We start from the raw sequence: 18,068 nt of genomic DNA on the forward strand, positions 1-18,068 counted from the left end.
TGCTCTATCACGGGCAAGTCATATGTATTTTCCAGTAAGTAATGTTATAAAGTAAAACCGCCAAAACTAAATACTGACGATAACGGTTCAACCTTGGCATTAATGCATAATAAAAAAATCTATTCTTTCTATTTCCGTTAAAAATATTTTATCTTAACAAATTAAAAGTTTCTTTATCTAACAGGTAGGATGAAACTTCCAGAGTCTAAATAGTTGAAAGAATATTTTGTCAAAGATGTTTGGCAACACTTTGTAGTAAGTTTTCACGGATAGCAAGAGCTTAAAATAGTTTACTATGATGTCCAATTCCTTAACGAAGCTGCAAGCTTTAGATTTGAGAAAAGCTAAAATTTAGTTTCTGTCGATTCTTCCTCAAAATTCGTATCATGCCCTTTTAAATTTTGTTTTCAACTTAAGATTTAATTATTTTAGAATATGCCACAAAACTAGAAATATGTATTACATAATGAGCTAGATTCGTCTTCTAAAATATTTGGTTTACAATAAAGACAGGTTACGAGGTGAAATAGCCTAAGCTTTGAAAAACGCAATGCAAAAAATAAAATGAAGTTAAGGAACATAAAATAAAGATTTTTTTTTTTGTATTTATAAATATGCTATAAGTTTATTGTTGTTAGTCCATACCGATATTACTTTAGGTTGAAGAGACCAAAGTACTCTTAATAAATGTTGTTATTATCTCCGTTTTTAATACAACTACGTAGGTATTAACTAACTAATCAACTATCGGACATCAACTGATATATAAACGGACATAAATATCTTTGATTTAGTACTGTATATTAACAAAAGCAAACTGGATATACAGTTATTTAAAAAAAAAGGCCGAGAACACCTAAAATTAAAAAAATGACGTCAATTAAATATTAGAAAGATTTCATCTGTTGTTCACAATAAAACTTTTCTCGTAAATAACATGAAGTACTAACACTATTAAAAAGTGATGATGGAAATATAATTTCAGCGAAATCTGACATAGGTAATACTGTTGTTATCATGGATAGGATAATATATCAGCAAAAGATGCACACACTCCTCAATTACCTGGAAACTAACTTAAACAATTTTAGAAAAAAATATAAATTGATGGAATTTCTTTGGCAATTAAAAAACTTCTCAGCTTTCAACTTCTGTTCCTCATATTTCTCTCTTAAATTTTTGGTCTCCCAGAAACTCGAAAACCTTATTTCTCCTTACGTTCTATTGTTTTGACAAACAAAACTCACAACTACAACATAGGAAAATTCTCCGCTTGGATGGTTTCTAAATATATTTCTCGTATTTCCTCCGTCGTAAAAAGAATTCTAAAATGTTTGTCAGAAAACGTTAATAATTTAGTCATTTTGTTCAATTAGTTACATTTCATGTAGAAAATTTGTTCACTCAAGTACCCGTACTTAGAACAATAAATGTTGTCTTGGAATGTTACCAAAACGATTCTAATCCTCATTTTGCCTAAATATCAACGCTATAAAAACTGTATCTCCTGTTATGATAAATATTCAACTTTTCAGTTTGAATATTTTGAATTATATTCAAACTGAGGGTCTAAGTTTGAGAAACCCCATGGCTCCAATACTTGCCAATATATTTATGATGAGAATCCAAGGCATTACCATTTGAAATTCACATTACAAACTAATTTTGTGGTTTCGATGTGCTGACGACATTTTTATGTTTTCAGTAACTTGTACATCATTCACGAGTTTCTTTCTCAACTAAACCAGATATCTCCAAATATACAATTTACAATGTAAAAGTTGATGACAAATTGTCATTTTTAAATGATCTAGTTAAAAAGACAATCACAGGCTTCCAAACCTCCAAACACTCACATTGGCTTTTATTACTGATATTAATAGTTTCAACATTGATTATTTCAAAGGAAGAAGACTGGCATGGCCAGGTAGTTAAGGTGTTTGACTGGCAATTTGAGGGTCGCTGGTTCGAATCCCCGTCACATTAAACATTCTCGCCCTTTCAGCCGCGGGGGCGTTATTATGTGACGGTTAATCCCATTATTTGTTGGTAAGAGTTTGCGATTGGTGGCGATGACTATCTGCCTGCTCTCTAGTCTTACACTGCTAAGTTAGAGACGGCTAGCGCAGATAGGCCTCGTGTAGCTTTACTCGAAATTCAAAAACAAACAATTCAAAAGAAGAAAAATTACAATTTTAGGTTTCAGTTTTGTGTACAAAACCCTTTCATCGTTGTTAATAAAGTAATTGCTTCCTTTGAAAATAAGCCACAAATCGATATAGCAAATGATTCTTCTGTTTGCGTTTTACATTTCATTTTAAACTTATCAATTATTATAAAATTTTAGTTCAAAACAGCCAGAAAGTAGAAAATTCACATGAAAGTACAATTTATATTTTTACCCAAAAGAAAAATTTAGGTCATTTGCTATTTACAATTTATATGAATAATGATACTTCAGAAAATGTGTACACAGTTGAATGTGCAGATTGCAGAAACTGTTATATTGTTGAGACTGACTGATGAGCAACTTTCAACTCGTTTCCGTGAATATTTAAAATCTCTATTTCATGTTTTTGAAAGCATGTTTAGAAATATTAATTCTTTTGATTCTTCTCAGGTAGAAATCTTCATCCGAGAAGACAACATTATAAAACGAAAAACAAAATAAGCCATGTTAATAAAGAAACATAACCCTATTCTTAAGAACTACAAAGGTTTTCATCGATATCCCTTTTAACCGATTTTTTCTTCCTTGTATATCGATCGAATTCAATATGTAGAATCAGGCCTAAAATATTTGTTTATAATTTGTTAAGTTTGACAGTTCATTGATAAATTACATAAATTAATAAGTTTGAATCTGCTTAATTGCATGCTAGTAAATAACTGTTGTTATAAATTCTCACTATTATTTTAAACTTAAATTCTGTTACTCTCATTTCTTTTGAGTGTTGATTTATAGTGAGGTATTTGGGCTTGAGATAGCTATCACACTGTTAAGATACTTTGTATAATTAAGTTAACTTTCACGATAGGAGTGTAGGTAGCGTCATTTGTAGACTAAGCCTAAAAGTTATCATGGTCTTCGAGTTCGTAAAATCGTAAAAATAAAATAATTTGTTATCATTTGCATAGACTGGTCTTTGAATTATTTTTACCACATAAATTAAAAAATCCTGCCAACAAAATAACGTTTCAACTATATGAATTTAAAACTGTTCCTAATAGTTAAAATAGTCTTACTATTTTATTTTCTTGAAACTTTCTTATATTTTTACACAAATCTGTCAGAAGAGTCTAAATCATCACTTAGCAATTACGTATCAACAACAAAAGGTCGCTTTGATATACAGAGTACGATTTTTTGTTATTTTTGGAAGTTGTACGTGTAGGTAAATTGGAGAAACATTTCGATTCATTCAAAATTACTTGATTTTCTATTTGTCTTCAGTGAGTGTCCGAGTTAGTATCTTGTTGAGAAAAAGTTGTTTACTTTCGATGGGTTTCCATGTCAAAACTTTTATCAACTCTAACTCTCAAGTAAGATTGATTTGTTTTGTTTTTAATTTCACACAAAGCTACACGAGGGTTATCTGCGCTAACCGTCCCTAATTTAGCAGTATAAGAGTAGAGGGAAGGTACCACCCATCGCCAACTCTTGGGCTACTCTTTTACCAACGAATATTGGGATTGACCATTACGTTATAACGTCCCCACAGCTAAAAGGACGAGCATTTTTGGTGTGACGGATATCCGAACCTGCGACCCTCAGATTACGATTCGAGTGCCTTAACCACCTGGCCGAGCAAGTTTAATCCATATACCAGATTATATTATATAAAAAGAAAAAAACAACAACAACGTTTCATCAACTCATTAAATTTGAATTTCATCCATATTTTATTATTATATTCTATTATTGTAGTAATGATTAATAAGTTTAGGCAACAGATATTCATGTTAAATTATAGGTCAGCGTGTGACCTTCTACTACACAAGGGAAAAGGTCACGTAAATTATCTTAATCTCAAAACTGAAATGGGAACAATATGGATCTTATCTGTTTTTAAAACGATTTTTTTTTTTTTCAAATCACTTGTGAGCTCATGACTTTATTGGTTACGGGGCATTTTGACAACACAAGAGTCACAAAAAAGACAACAACAACAGAAGACATCACTGTTGTAGTTAATCCTAATAATTACTGTTGCTGTTTCCTATGTATTTTACACAGAAAACAAATTATTTTTACCCACTTGTTTGGTCATTTTTTTACGTCGAATGTCGAGACAGCTAAAACCCTAAGGTAATTCAAAATGATGTAACATCTGGACTACACAGTAAGTAGAGTACAGTATAAAAACAGGTTGGTAACTTAAAAGTTAATATTTATTCGTATATCAGGAATCAAAACTGTAAACATTTAATTTCGGAATACCAAAAGACCACGAAATATTAAGATGCTCTGGGAGTTATCCATTCCCGTGATACATGGATATTTATAGCCACATAGACTTTTATTTATTTACTTGGATAATGTTGCTGTTAATAACTACTGAACTAAAACAGCTGAGTAACTTTAATATTAACAAAAAAACATTTATATAAATAAACCTATAGAAAAATGAATGATATACATTGGATTATGCTGTAAAGTAACATTAAATTTAGTTGTAAATTAATATTAATGTGAAGGAAGCTTAACGTTTGGACTAGGCATAAATAATTCACTATGAGTTAAACCTAGATTTTAGAAGCTTTAGCGACATTATATTAATAATCTTTAGAAAACCATGTTCGAACTTTAAAGATTAGCTGTTTGTTAAGGTAACACAGAAAACACTTCATGTTTAATTAACTCATTATTAAACTGATTAAAGGAAAGTTAACCTGCTACGTATGGATGGTGTAATGATTAGTCCTTTGCTTACGATAAGGGAATAAGTGCCCCGACAAGGATTCTTTGTAGAGCGTTTATTCAATAGCATACCTTCCTCAAGTAACACAGCGATACCTCTGCGAACTTACAACGCTAGAAAGCGGGTTTCGATACCCATGGTGAACAGATCACAGATGACCAGTTATGTAGTTTGTGCTCAATTACAAAGAAACAGTAATAAATATATACAATAAATATCTTGATTATTTTAATATATTTTGTCAAATTTCCCAATTTTTAAAGTAGATTATTGCCTCTTTTTCTTTGATAGTGTGTGTTTGTGATAGCAAAGCCACATCGGTGTATCCGTTGTGTCCACCGAGGGGAATCGACCCCCTGATTTTAACGTTATAAATCCGAAGATTTATTACCATCCTAGTGGAGGACCACATGATAAAGCATATTTTGAGACATAATGTTTCCTATAGTATGGCGACTAATTACGCGTTTCAACAAACAAGGAAACATAAGTCTCGGAGTAGAAATTGTGATGACAAGAAAATTTTGTCTTTGCTCGGTCAGGAAAGTTTTTGTTAAAGTGAGTTTGTCACCTGAATTTGCAACTTGTCGAATTCAACAAATGATGAAAATATTATTAATCCTGTTGCATTTAATATTTTCATGGAAAAGTTCATTGACAATTTGTCATTCTAGTGGTATTTAGATTCCACCGTACTATGTTTCTCACTTCCACCATATCGTAAGCTAGAGCCCAAAATCATCAGTGACTTTTATTTTGCCCCTACGCTAGTACAGCGGTATGTCTATGGATTTACAACGCTAAAATTAGGGGTTCGATTCCCCTCGGTGGGCTCAGCAGATAGCCCGATATGGCTTTGCTATAAGAAAAAAACACACACTTTTATTTTATGCGAGTACCATGTGGAGTTTTTAAGATTTAAGAAAAATAACAGAAAGTTTGATTATCAAAGAGTTGATGAGGTGTCTCGGGATAAACTTACTAGAATATAACACTCTAACACCTTATGTCAGCGAAAAGGGTTATTTATAGAAAAATGTTCATGTTGTTTAATAATTTAAACAATAGGTAATGACAAGAGTCAGCATTCATGTCACTTACTTTTTCATTTACATAACTGGATACCTCATTACAAATTGACAAGAACATCAAAGGATAAATATTTTATTATAGATTCATAAATGCGATACGCAGCGTTGTATAAGTCTTTGTGATTTATGTCTGATGTCCTTGCTAAAGAAAAAAAGTGATTTTCAAGATAAATTCATCTTTATTGAAATTAAAAGAAAAATCGCAATGACATTATGCGGCTGGATGAGATGGTATTACATCTAAACGAAACCCAAGGAGCAAACGCTGAGCCTTACCATTGAAATTATTTGCTCTTATATTACACGGATATTTCTTGCGGGGTATTTCTAAAGAAAACAAACGCGTGCGAAAAGAGACAAATTTACTTTATGTCCGTGTTAAGTCTAGCGATATATTCCATACCTAACATTAATCTATTTTCTACCGGGAATTCCCATTGAATAAAAAATAACAGTCTAGCAATAGCAGGGCAAAATCCAGAATAAGGACACAGTCAAGTGTCTAAGGTTTACACCTTGGGTCGTAAACGTGTTTGTTTTTAATTGTTATAAAAATACGTGCAGTCTTCTTGTTTTAAAGGAAGTGCTTGGATTGTCTTATTTCGAGCGTTTTGCTTCTAATATAGTTCAGAGTTTCTGTGCGTATATAAGAAAAGATAGCCATTTTTATTCCTGGTGGTATTCAACATAAATGGTACACGTATGTATTATATATTATATGTGTAGATTTTTCTCATATAGTTTGAATTATATTCATCACGTGTTCTTTTCCATCGAGTACTTACATGTATGGTGCGTCTTTTCCCATGCAAAAACATTCGAAAAACTACAATAAAGAATGACCAGAGGAGACGAGCACGCTGTTCCACTGGATTTTGTATAAGTGTGGTGTGTAATCTAGTTTAAAATGGTTTTCGTATACTGAAAGCCTTGAATTTAATGCATTTTTTTACTCTTCAAAGATAAGTTTTTTTTTATTATTTTTCCATACCGTATCATTAATGGCATCTATAAATGGGCATGTTTGTTTTCTTGGTTTCCTAGTTTTGTATTCATGGAATATAGACACGCATGTGCTACGTTTTTCTGTTAAGAAGCGATGTATTTATACATACATGTCGGAAGTAACATTACACATTGGACACCATATTTAAAGTACGTACAGTCTTTTGTTTGTTTGTTTGTTTTTTGAATTTTGCACAAAGCTACTCTGTGGTAGCCGTCCCTAATTTAGCAGTGTAAGACTATAGGGAAGGCAGCTAGTCATCACTACCCACCGCCAACTCTTTGGCTACTCTTTTACCAACGAATAGTGGGATTGACCGTCACATTATAACGCCCCTACGGCTGAAAGGGCAAGCATGTTTGGCGCGACGGGGATGCGAACCCGCGACCCTCAGATTACGAGTCGCACGCCTTAACACGCTTGGCCATGTCGGGCCACAGTCTTTTGTATTTGCATAAACACCTTGATATAAAAGGGTTATATTTTGTACCTGTCTGTAAAATATAGATCAACAACTTATTTGTACTTTTTTAGCCTCAAAATAATATGAAAAAAATGATAACTTGCTTAGACTATATCATTTGAAAGAATTTCTTGACATAAAACACAAGTTTTGACTTCGAACTGAAACTTAGATAAACTAAAAGAAAAAGGCTTTTACAATATTTTCATTTATCAGAAGCCAAATCAGTTTATAAACATAACTAGCAAAATATTTCAGGTAAGAAACAAATACGTCCGAGTTAAACTACAACTCAAATCTTAATCGAAAAAAAAAATGTTTTTTGTTAGGAATAAAGATTTAAAATACAATACATACTTTATACCAATTGTAATACAAACACAATCAGTCGCTCGCATTGAAAAAAGTACAAACTGTATAGAATTATGCACTGGTAACTAATAACGTAAGAGTGTCAAACGTAACATAACAATGGGTGGCATTTCTTATCTAACAATACAGGTGAAGAAAATTTTCGAAATTCTCATATTACGATTACGCCTAGTTCTTATTCTTGATAGTCAGTGATTCCGACGGTTTCTTGCTACAGTATACTCTGTAAGTCAAAGTTCAACTGGTTTGTAATGGCTTAATAATAGCAAGGACCGGACAGATGCTTATGTGTTTACCGTAAAGATGTAACAGTATTTAATTCTTGGTTATATAATATCTACTCGGTATAAGTAGATCATAATAAAGAAATATTCTGAAGTTTTACTATCCACAGTGGAGAAGATCTGACGAGAGTCTAAATACTCTGGACTCAAAGTATTATAATTACTTCCACACATAAAAACACATTTATCGTCATAATAATGTTATAATAAATAGGCGTAACCGTTAACTGTCTAATCAAATAATTTATTCAAGCCCAAACTTTTTTTAATTTCTATTATTGTTATCGTAAAGATCTGAATTAGGTTACTGTTTTATAACATAACTAATCTACTCTTGCTTTCTTTGATATATTAGAGTTCACTAACATTCACTTGCAAATAAAACTAGGGAATATATCATATCTGAAAAATAAAACTAGGGAATATATCATAGTTTGATAAATAAAAATGTGATTTCCTTATCTTTAAGCCCAGCGCTCGACTCGTAATCTGAGGGTCGCAGGTTCGAATCGCGGTGCACCAAACATGCTCACCCTTTCAGCCATGGGGTCGTTATAAAGTTACAGTCAATCCCACTATTTGTTCGTAAAAGAGTAATCCAAGAGTTTACAGTGTATGATGGTCACTAGCTGCCTTCCCTCTAGTCTTACACTGCTAAATTAGGGACGGCTAGCGCAGATAGCCCTCGAGTAGCTTTACATGAAATTCAAACTTTATCTTTAGACGTATTTTAAGCATTTGAATTATTAACTTAAAACGAAAACAAGGGAGAAAAATTAGACAATATTAATAAAGATAAAAATGCTCAAACTAGCTTGTTAAGACAAAAAAGCAATGAGCTACATAAAGCAAGACTTGAACCAGAATGATTCGAAACTTTTGACATAAGCCTCTCTAACTAATTTGTACATCTTTCATGGAACTTTTGTAATATTTTATTTGATGATGTACACACATAGTTTGGTAGAATAATATTGAGGACAAAAACAACAACTTACAAATACATGCGCAGATAGTCCTGGTACTTTTCACCGTGAATCCCCACCACCATGTGACTATTGAGTTCTGGATCATTCAGCTCAGTCTGATGAGGTTCCGATTTATTATGTTACATATTATAACTCATTTCGAGTGAGGCTCCGATTTATTATGTTACATATTATAACTTATTTCGGGTGAGGCTCCGATTTATTATGTTACGTACATTATGTATTACTATTTCAAATAACCGAAAATTTGAATTTAGTAGTTAATTAAAAGTTAATAGGTACTATATTTATGTTATTTGCCAGCAAGATTGACCCATATAATTTTCTTTTTAACATAAAATATTTTAATATACAAGCATAAAAACAAGACAATTTATAATAATGGTTATCACTAATAGTTGTTACAAATGATGATTTATGTAAAAGAGTTTTAGAAACTGAGTCTTCTATCTGGTCTAGAACTGAATATTTATCAACGATTCAAGTCCAGGACGAAAAACTTAATTCTGAGTCGATATTATCACACCTCATTGAAGATAGCTATTTCGTTGGCCTCACGCCAGTCACAAGTTTACTTCTTACTAAGGGAGATATTTTAATGTCCTCGTAGAAATAATAACGTCTAAAGTAATTCATTGAAGTTATCGGTTTGTAATGTTCGAAATCTATAAACTTTCGTGGATAAATTCTGTAGTTTTCCTGTTAGTCGGCGTCAATTACGTTTATAGTTTCCTAGCCCTAAAGCACACTGATTTTAGCTGTCCAGTAATAATAATAATTTTCTGTTTTTTTATAGGAATCACACGAATTTGTAGAAATTTCAACAATGTTCTAGCTCGTTTTCGTTAAACGAATATTGTTGATTTTTGCTTTCAAGAATCTTCTACAAATTCCGAGAACAGGCGGGACTTGCGCGATACGCAGCCAACAATATACGTCACAGGCAACAAATAAAACAAGCATAGGTATTATAAAAACCTATAACGGTAAATCTGTTACACTTTATTATTAAAATGTTTAGTGCACGTAAGTAATACATCTTAGCAAGGAAATAGAAGCAGTATGTCATAAAGACATTAACTAGTATAATATCTTGTCTCTAGTTTTATTTTAAGACCTTTATACTTTCATATTTTAGTTCTTATCGTTCGGAAACCTGCAAAAGTATTAGATATGTTCCAGTTTTTTTATTCCGGTATTTACCTCAACATGATACAATAAAGCTGTACGAACATGATTTGTACAAGAGAATTAAGAAAGATTTTTAATAGATAAATAATAGAAAATAAATACCAAATAATCATTTGAAATCCCATAGTATTAAACATAAAATCTATAAGAAAGTTAATGCTGCAAAGCTTCAAAATAGTATAAAGAATATTCTAAATGTTTAATATGCTTACCTCGTATTACGTTCATGTCAATTTTAATATATTTTTTTTTTATTTTCCCCGTTGTGGTAAGGTTGATTTCTATTATACGAAATAAATTATCATTTTCTGTTTCACGTTTGTTCTTACTGTGGTATTTACTTCTGTACGGACAATGTACCCTAACTCCACGTAAAAATAATTAGACGTAGATAATATTTCGGGTTATGTTTGTTTGTTCAGTTTATCTAGAAAAAGGGTTATAACTACTATTCAACAACATGAAAAACATCTGCCTGTGAAATGTATTGAAAGCATAACCTTGTTGTGCCAAATAAATTAGTGTAGTATCAATTATATAATAACTAGAACCTGGCGGATTTGATTTTCAACTGTGGTATAATGCATATTAACCAATGATCAAAACACCAGATTCCACATACACATCACAGTTTATGCATCCAAAATAAAACAACATAATGAAAATGAAGTTACATTGAAAATGTTAAAAGACAAAACAGTTAAGATATTTTATGACTGGAATCATATTTACAACTTAAAGACACACTACCTAGTTTCGTGACTGCATCTGTCTAACCACTTATCTATCTACTTATATAAGCAAGCAGACGACTTCCAAAAGGTTGTGGCTATAACATGCAAGTCACATCTGACTTAAAACCCCTGAATGACCTAAAAACCTCATCACCACCGTAATATGGACAATCACTATCAGTTAAAACACTTATGACGTCTTCATCTTCCTATGTTACTGTCAGGTTGGTAGTATATTAAGGTCACCACCACTGTCACCAAGGTCCAACAACTTGATGAGAGGGGACAATCAACCATCAAGGAGCGAGGTACCACATGCTAGTAATCAATAGATAAATTCATGAATCAGCTCAAATTCTACAACTAAACATACGTTGTAACGAATTTAGTGAATCAAATGAAACATTAGTATAGTTTAGGTTATTCGACTTGTGCACTGCAAATTAATTAGTTCGTGACACATGTAAAACTAAAATTTCATTTCTTCTGACAAAAACTGTCGCGCATGCTCAGCAATTGCTTCTTAAGGATAACAAGCGCTCAGCCTTAGCTGATATTGTTGGGATGAGATAATTTAATTCTATTATTTCATCATTAAAGTTTTCAGCTTGATCCAATTACATATTCTTACTTGTGTTCTTGATTTGGTTATCTAGATTAATCGGTTTCTTTTTTCCACATACCGAACATAATTGTGGTTATATTTCAAGACCGTTTAATGATTACGAACATGAAATCTGGAAAAACAGAAGTGTTTGTTCATTATATATTATCAACGCACTAACGACAAGCGGAATCCATTGTACAACTCCATACTTCAGTAAGGTTTCAACAAAAAAATCAAAGTAAACAGTTGTTAGTAAGAGCTTGGTAAGTAGTGCGATCTGTCATCTACATAACTGATAGGCCTTCAAAAACTGCGATGAACTTCTTCAGTATTTAGTGTACTCTACTCTTTCCATTATGGACGGCTTTGAACTGCAAACAGTTCACATTCGTGCATCATCAAAATATGATAATAGCAATTGAATACTATCTGCATATCTTACCCGTGATTCAGCCCCCCCCCCCGCTAGTACAGCGGTATGTCTATGTCTCCGGATTTACAACGCTAAAATTAGGGGTTCGATTCCCCTCGGTGGGAAGAGCAGATAACCCGCTGTGGCTTTGCTATAAGAAAAAAAAATACCTTTGATTCCTTGGCCTGAGTACGTGTTATTATTAATCTCTGACTTTATCTTGCTCTTACAGTTAAAAAGTTACTTGACCGACTCATAGTCATATGTATTTTTGTTGTTGTTTCTTATTTTTTACCTGGGTTGGTTTTTATAGCATATAGTAAGTCAAATTTTCATATAACATTTGTGTCTACTGATCGCATTACCTTTCTTACGAGAGTAAAATTCGGTGTTTTCTCTCTATTCTTCACTTAAGCAAATAGAACTGGAGGATCCGTTGGCGACCGTTTGGTTCTGGCTAATATGGTTATTCTGCACCTACATGCATGCTGGTATGACGCCTTGTACTGCGAAAGCCCATATTGTACTTGTGTTGTATTGTTTATTTATTTATATTTTCTCCCAAGATGCCACACAAAAGCTATCTATGCACAGTCGTTCTTAACTTTGAACTAACAGACAAGAGGGAGAGCAGCTAGCTAGTCAACGCCACTCACCATGAACTGTTAAGATATATTTGTCAACACAGATAGTGAATTATTTGACTCTTCTGGCACATCCATGACTCCAAGGTGCCGTGCGCGTTTTTACCGCAATAGAACGCAGAAAATGAATCATTTTGTTTACACTCTGAACCAGCACATCACGCCCAGTTCTTCTCTCCTTTGTTTTAAATTCGGTTTCATTAGGGAAAAATAGTGTGTAAAATGTGTTGTCCTGTTAGCCAAACACGGAAGCAACAAGAAGTTATACTTGTGTCATTAAGATGTGTAATATATCCAAGAATCTATTGTTAACGAAATAAGTCAAGATATATTTACTTTTATGGTAGAGGTATTTAAATGATATTGTTGTAATAATATATAAATTACACAAGAATTTATCAGATATATTAGAAAGGAAATTTTACAAACCACGTGAACGCGTGAAGTTCTCATAAGAGGCGTGTCTGTAAGTAACATAAATTTAGGGAAAACCACCAAGACATACAGTCAAGATACTTGTACGTTTACGATTAGCATCACTACATGAACCTTTAAAATACTTTTTGCGTTATTTTCATAAGTAAGCCGGTAGTTGTTAATAAAACACTTTAGAAGTAAAACGAATTTCGTGTCATCTTGCCGTTCCTGTTTCCTTTTTTATTTTATTTTTACCTCATTAAAACTCATAGCTGGATTTCCTTTTCATGTTTAGAGTAACCTCTGATGATGCAGAGTTTAAAGACGTTTGATAACGAGAGGTTTCTATAGAAAATAACAATTGCTTGTCTTAAGCTAACAAGCTTCCAACCTGTCATATTGTACAATAGAACTCTACGTTTTCTCAATTTGTTACCTTATGTAACAAGCATACTGAAGTCTCTTTTAACGAGACTGGCAACTAATGATAGAAAAAAATGAGGTCGAAGTTGGACAGCAAAGAACTATATACATAAATCATATTAAAATTACATTTATGTAACAAAGCTGCTTGTATTTGTTTCGAAAAATGGCTGGACCGTTTAATATATTGTTTATTTCTATGATTGTACACTACTCTCCATTAAGAATCGCGTGCAAATTACTACATATGCAAATATCTGTTCGTTCATTAAGTGTTTATAAAGTATTCTCACCCACTGTCTTCCACAAACTTTATGCTATATATTTATCTATCTACATTGTTAAAGGTTAATCATTCGAATAACGTATCTTCCTTTTGTAGAAACATATGAAAACATATATACGTATTAAAGTGGTTGGCTTCAAGATGATTATATTGTTTTAAATTATTTTAAAAGTGGGACAGACAGTAACCAAAATACTGTCGAACTGTAGTTGCTCCATTTTTTTTGCATTGTATTATAGTATTGTTACATTTTCGTAAGCAACCATTAATCTAGTTCCTCTTTTGTTTGTTTTGTACAGTAACAGTTTATTTGCCAGATCATTCCACATTTCATAGCATTAACATTAACATAACCTTCTCCAGGTCACTAAAACAATTATGGTTTTTATTTCCAATAAATAAATGTAGCGTTTCTTAAATTACTTCTTAAGCTTCCATCTGATTTTGTTTTTTAAGTAACTTAAAATTCTCTGCATTCTTCTGAGGTCCTTTAAAAGCTATGAGAGGCCTCACGACTTTACTACGTGACCTTTCATCTAACGAGGAGACCACAGATAACATTTAACGAAGACGGCTTCACTTAAACTCAACTAGAAATCAAACAAGGTTCAATGGTCCAGACTTCATTTTCAGCTCAACAACCGTATAGCAAGGATCTTTATCGATTTATCGGTATATATATATATATATATTGTGACTTGGAACTTGAATCCAAACCTGTACCAGTCCGACAGGGACTAGGGGCTGTTGTCTCGTAAGCAGATTGACTTAGTGTATCCAGGGAAGTCAGGCTAAATGGTCACGTCGCAAGAGAGTAGATTATGGAAGAGCTGAGTTTATTTGCTTTTTAAGGATCGGTGCACACTATGACAGACCATTAACATAGGCAGACTGCGTAGGATTATGGGAAGTAGTCTGTGCCTGTGTTAGTGGCGATAAGAATATTGGCACAGTTTGATGAACAAGGACAATAGTGGCTTCAGTTCTTTCGCCTTTATATCTACTGTCACGTGTACTCACATTAATATAAGATACCAGTAAACACATATAACACAAGAAAAGCAATCTTACTGCAGTTTAGAGTCTAAATAATCATTGTTCTATTGTTTTTATCATAAAGATGATAGAAACAGTAATTTTCATTTGCATTATATTATTATTTGTTTCGCCCATTTGGTTAAATAAATCATATAAAATAACGTTATTTTTTTCATTATATGAATCAGTATTACGGACAAGTTGTATTTTAATCTGTTTGTACTAAAACAAGAGTACCAATATTTAAGATTTAGCTATTAGCATGTTTTAATTATATCAGAAACTAACCAAAAGAGATAAATAGTACAACAATGTATTTGTTTCATAATTTTTTAAAAAATAATGCTTTTCTTAACATTGAAAATATGCTTAGATTAAAACATTTAATTACTTTAATACACAGATTAATTGCCAGTTAAAGATTTTAAGCTTTCAACAAATTGGGGAGTGTTTTCCATCAAACATTAAATTATATTACCGAGAAATGGTGATTTCTAAATAACTTCATATAATGATACTTTGATTTCCTAGACTTGGGAATATATCCAGTAAGTTAAAAATGTGATTGGATTAAGAATTCACCTACATGTAAGCATCAATAACGTGATGCTTTATCTTAAGGTAATTTGATTTATTGCTGAATTTACACTCAGATATGTTCAAACGATTCACATTTTTTTCTTCAATCATGCATTCAGTTCACTTCAGTTTTATTTGAATGCATGAAAACTTGACAAGCTTAACGAATCTTTGTTGCAATGGTTGAATGTGTTTCTAAGAAACTGTACGGTTAGTTTGCACCTTTGTTTTCCGCAGGAGAAAAGACATCTCTTAGTAATTCAACGTATCTTGTACCAAGAAGAAAAAATGCAAAAACACCATTTTCGTATTCTGCAAGGTATTGTCAAGAAAGTTACAGCCGAGTTTTTGATCTAATTTCCATTTTAGGGAGATGGCCCTCTTCTTTTTTAAACTTTACGCATAGTCATTTTTCTTTTCTTTCCTTTTTTTCCTTTACATGTGAGCGCTCTGCTCTTTAACACACCTGATTGAGGTTATTTTGCAATTCTGCTCATTCGTATTCACGAGCTTTAGCTATAGTGGGACAGTCGATTCCATGGCTGATCTCAACGTCTTGGAAAGAAAAACAGTAAGAGCACGTGATAGTGTTTTGACGAGGTTTGGGAAGGGCCTGATCATGTAGGCAGTTCACTACTAGCCTCTAAGCTGTAGGCGTATAGTCCATCAGAGTTGAAGAGGATTTCAGTTCTTCTGTCTCTCCATTTCTTTTTAAAACGAAACCAAATTCACAGTCATAAAATAATACCGGTTTATCTTGGATTTTAACACCAGAACCAATGGATTACAAGTATTGGAAAGTGTCTAATAACTCGTACTTAGTTTAATCAAACATATCAAGTTAATTTCCTAAATGAAATTTGAATAATATCTTTAATATTTACCTATTTATTAACTTTTGTTGTACTTTCATAATCAATCTTCAGCTTTTGTCTTTTAAACTAAGAAATGATTATTCATTATTGGTATGAATGACAGTTACAGAGGATGATGTTAATTATTATTATGAATTAAAATGACAGTGGATGATTGTTCATTATCGTTATGAATTTTATTATTATAAATAATTAAATTTTCTAATGTTTTTGAATGATAAAAACGTTATAAAATACTTTTACAAATCGTGCATTGCAATGAATTAATATGCTTTCTAACTTATTAAAACTGTATACCGACTTTTTGTAACGTTTAAAATACCTAGTTTGCTGACCCTCCTGATTTATTGGATCATTTTAAACACCTTAATATTTAAGTTGTTTCTTAACTAGCATGGTACAATGTTAAAAGTACTTAACTTGTCCCAATGTTTTTGTTACAACACTTAAAATACCTAAATACATAGCTTTATGGATCAAGTGACTTGTTTTTTGCTTAACGGATATGCTTAACTACAATATTATGAACAAAAATCGAATAAATGTAATTTCAACTATCGTAATTTTGTTATTTAAATTAAGATTATAATTTTGAAACTGATCGGTATCTCGTGCACGTGGACTAAATGGCTATATCAAAAACCCTTAGTGTTCAGGTATATAGTCATCACTAGTTTTGAGCTGCTGACTTGAAGAAATACAGTATTATGGTGCGAACTTTTAACCTTGCGAAACTCTGTTTGGATACTCATGGTGGTCACAGTATAAATAGCCCATTGTGTAGCCTTATTCATACTTACGAAGAAACAAAGGCAGCCAGTCTGCAACACCTACTGACATAAAGAGTTTGTCTTGTTGTATAAAGTGTGTCAGAAATTGACTCCTACTTACGTATAACATAACGACGCTGAGAGTGCAGATCTTGTCCAGGGGCATCACATGTTGAACCATGGATCATTGAATCTGCAGCCCCACACGCTAACCACTAGGTGAATCTTGAATATTTTTGGGTTCAAATAAATTCAATAACAAAGTCAATAAATACAGTTTGTGTATTATTATGAGTCTATATATTTGCTTACACATTAAGAAATAAAATAAAACAAGAATGATGTTGTCTTTCATAAACAGGACGACAAAGAGTAAGGTCATTATTTTTGAACAGGAAATGCTTAAGGTTCTTGGTGGAATGTTGAACACGGCATGCATGGAAGATATGCGTGATCCTGTAAAGCACAAGGAAAAAATTCTTATGTCTTCACCTTTCCCCAGGAGCACAGCGGTATGTCTGCGGACTTACAACCCTAGATACTGGGTTTTGATACCCTTGGTGAGCAGAGTACGGATAACCCGTCGTGTAGATTTGTGCTTAATTAGAAACGAACCTTACGTCTTCGTTTTGAAAACAAAACAAAACATGGTCCTGTTATTTATGAACAGAGAAATCTTACCTTTTTTGCCATAGAATTTAAAGTTTCTGTTCATGGTTTAGAGAAACTAAATGTACTGCATAAACTGTTTTCTTTTACAGGATCTGAAGTACTGAAGGAACCACTGGTTAGATAGATTTCAGTAGAACATTCTTGTAAGTGCCGCGTTTTATATCTATTATTCATTTTAAAATAAAAAACTATTTAATTTAAGCTTTAAATATTTATATTTTAAAGAAATAGAGCAAGATGACAAACACCCAAACAAAGGGAGATGTTTGCATATATTCACTTTAAAAATTAAA

The 18,068-nt window shown here is 32.4% G+C and overlaps 1 long non-coding RNA gene across 1 annotated transcript in view; it reads left to right on the plus strand.

Annotated features, from left to right (window-relative positions):
• The window catches only part of LOC143230909 (uncharacterized), a 182,241-nt gene that overhangs the window by 75,669 nt on the left and 88,504 nt on the right, over window positions 1-18,068 (plus strand). The window contains exon 2 of the long non-coding RNA XR_013016680.1: window positions 17,865-17,918. This is a non-coding gene — a long non-coding RNA (uncharacterized LOC143230909). The remainder of the gene's footprint in view (window positions 1-17,864; window positions 17,919-18,068) is intronic.

The sequence above is a fragment of the Tachypleus tridentatus genome, chromosome 10 (genome assembly GCF_004210375.1).
Source record: "Tachypleus tridentatus isolate NWPU-2018 chromosome 10, ASM421037v1, whole genome shotgun sequence".
Classification (NCBI taxonomy): domain Eukaryota; kingdom Metazoa; phylum Arthropoda; class Merostomata; order Xiphosura; family Limulidae; genus Tachypleus; species Tachypleus tridentatus.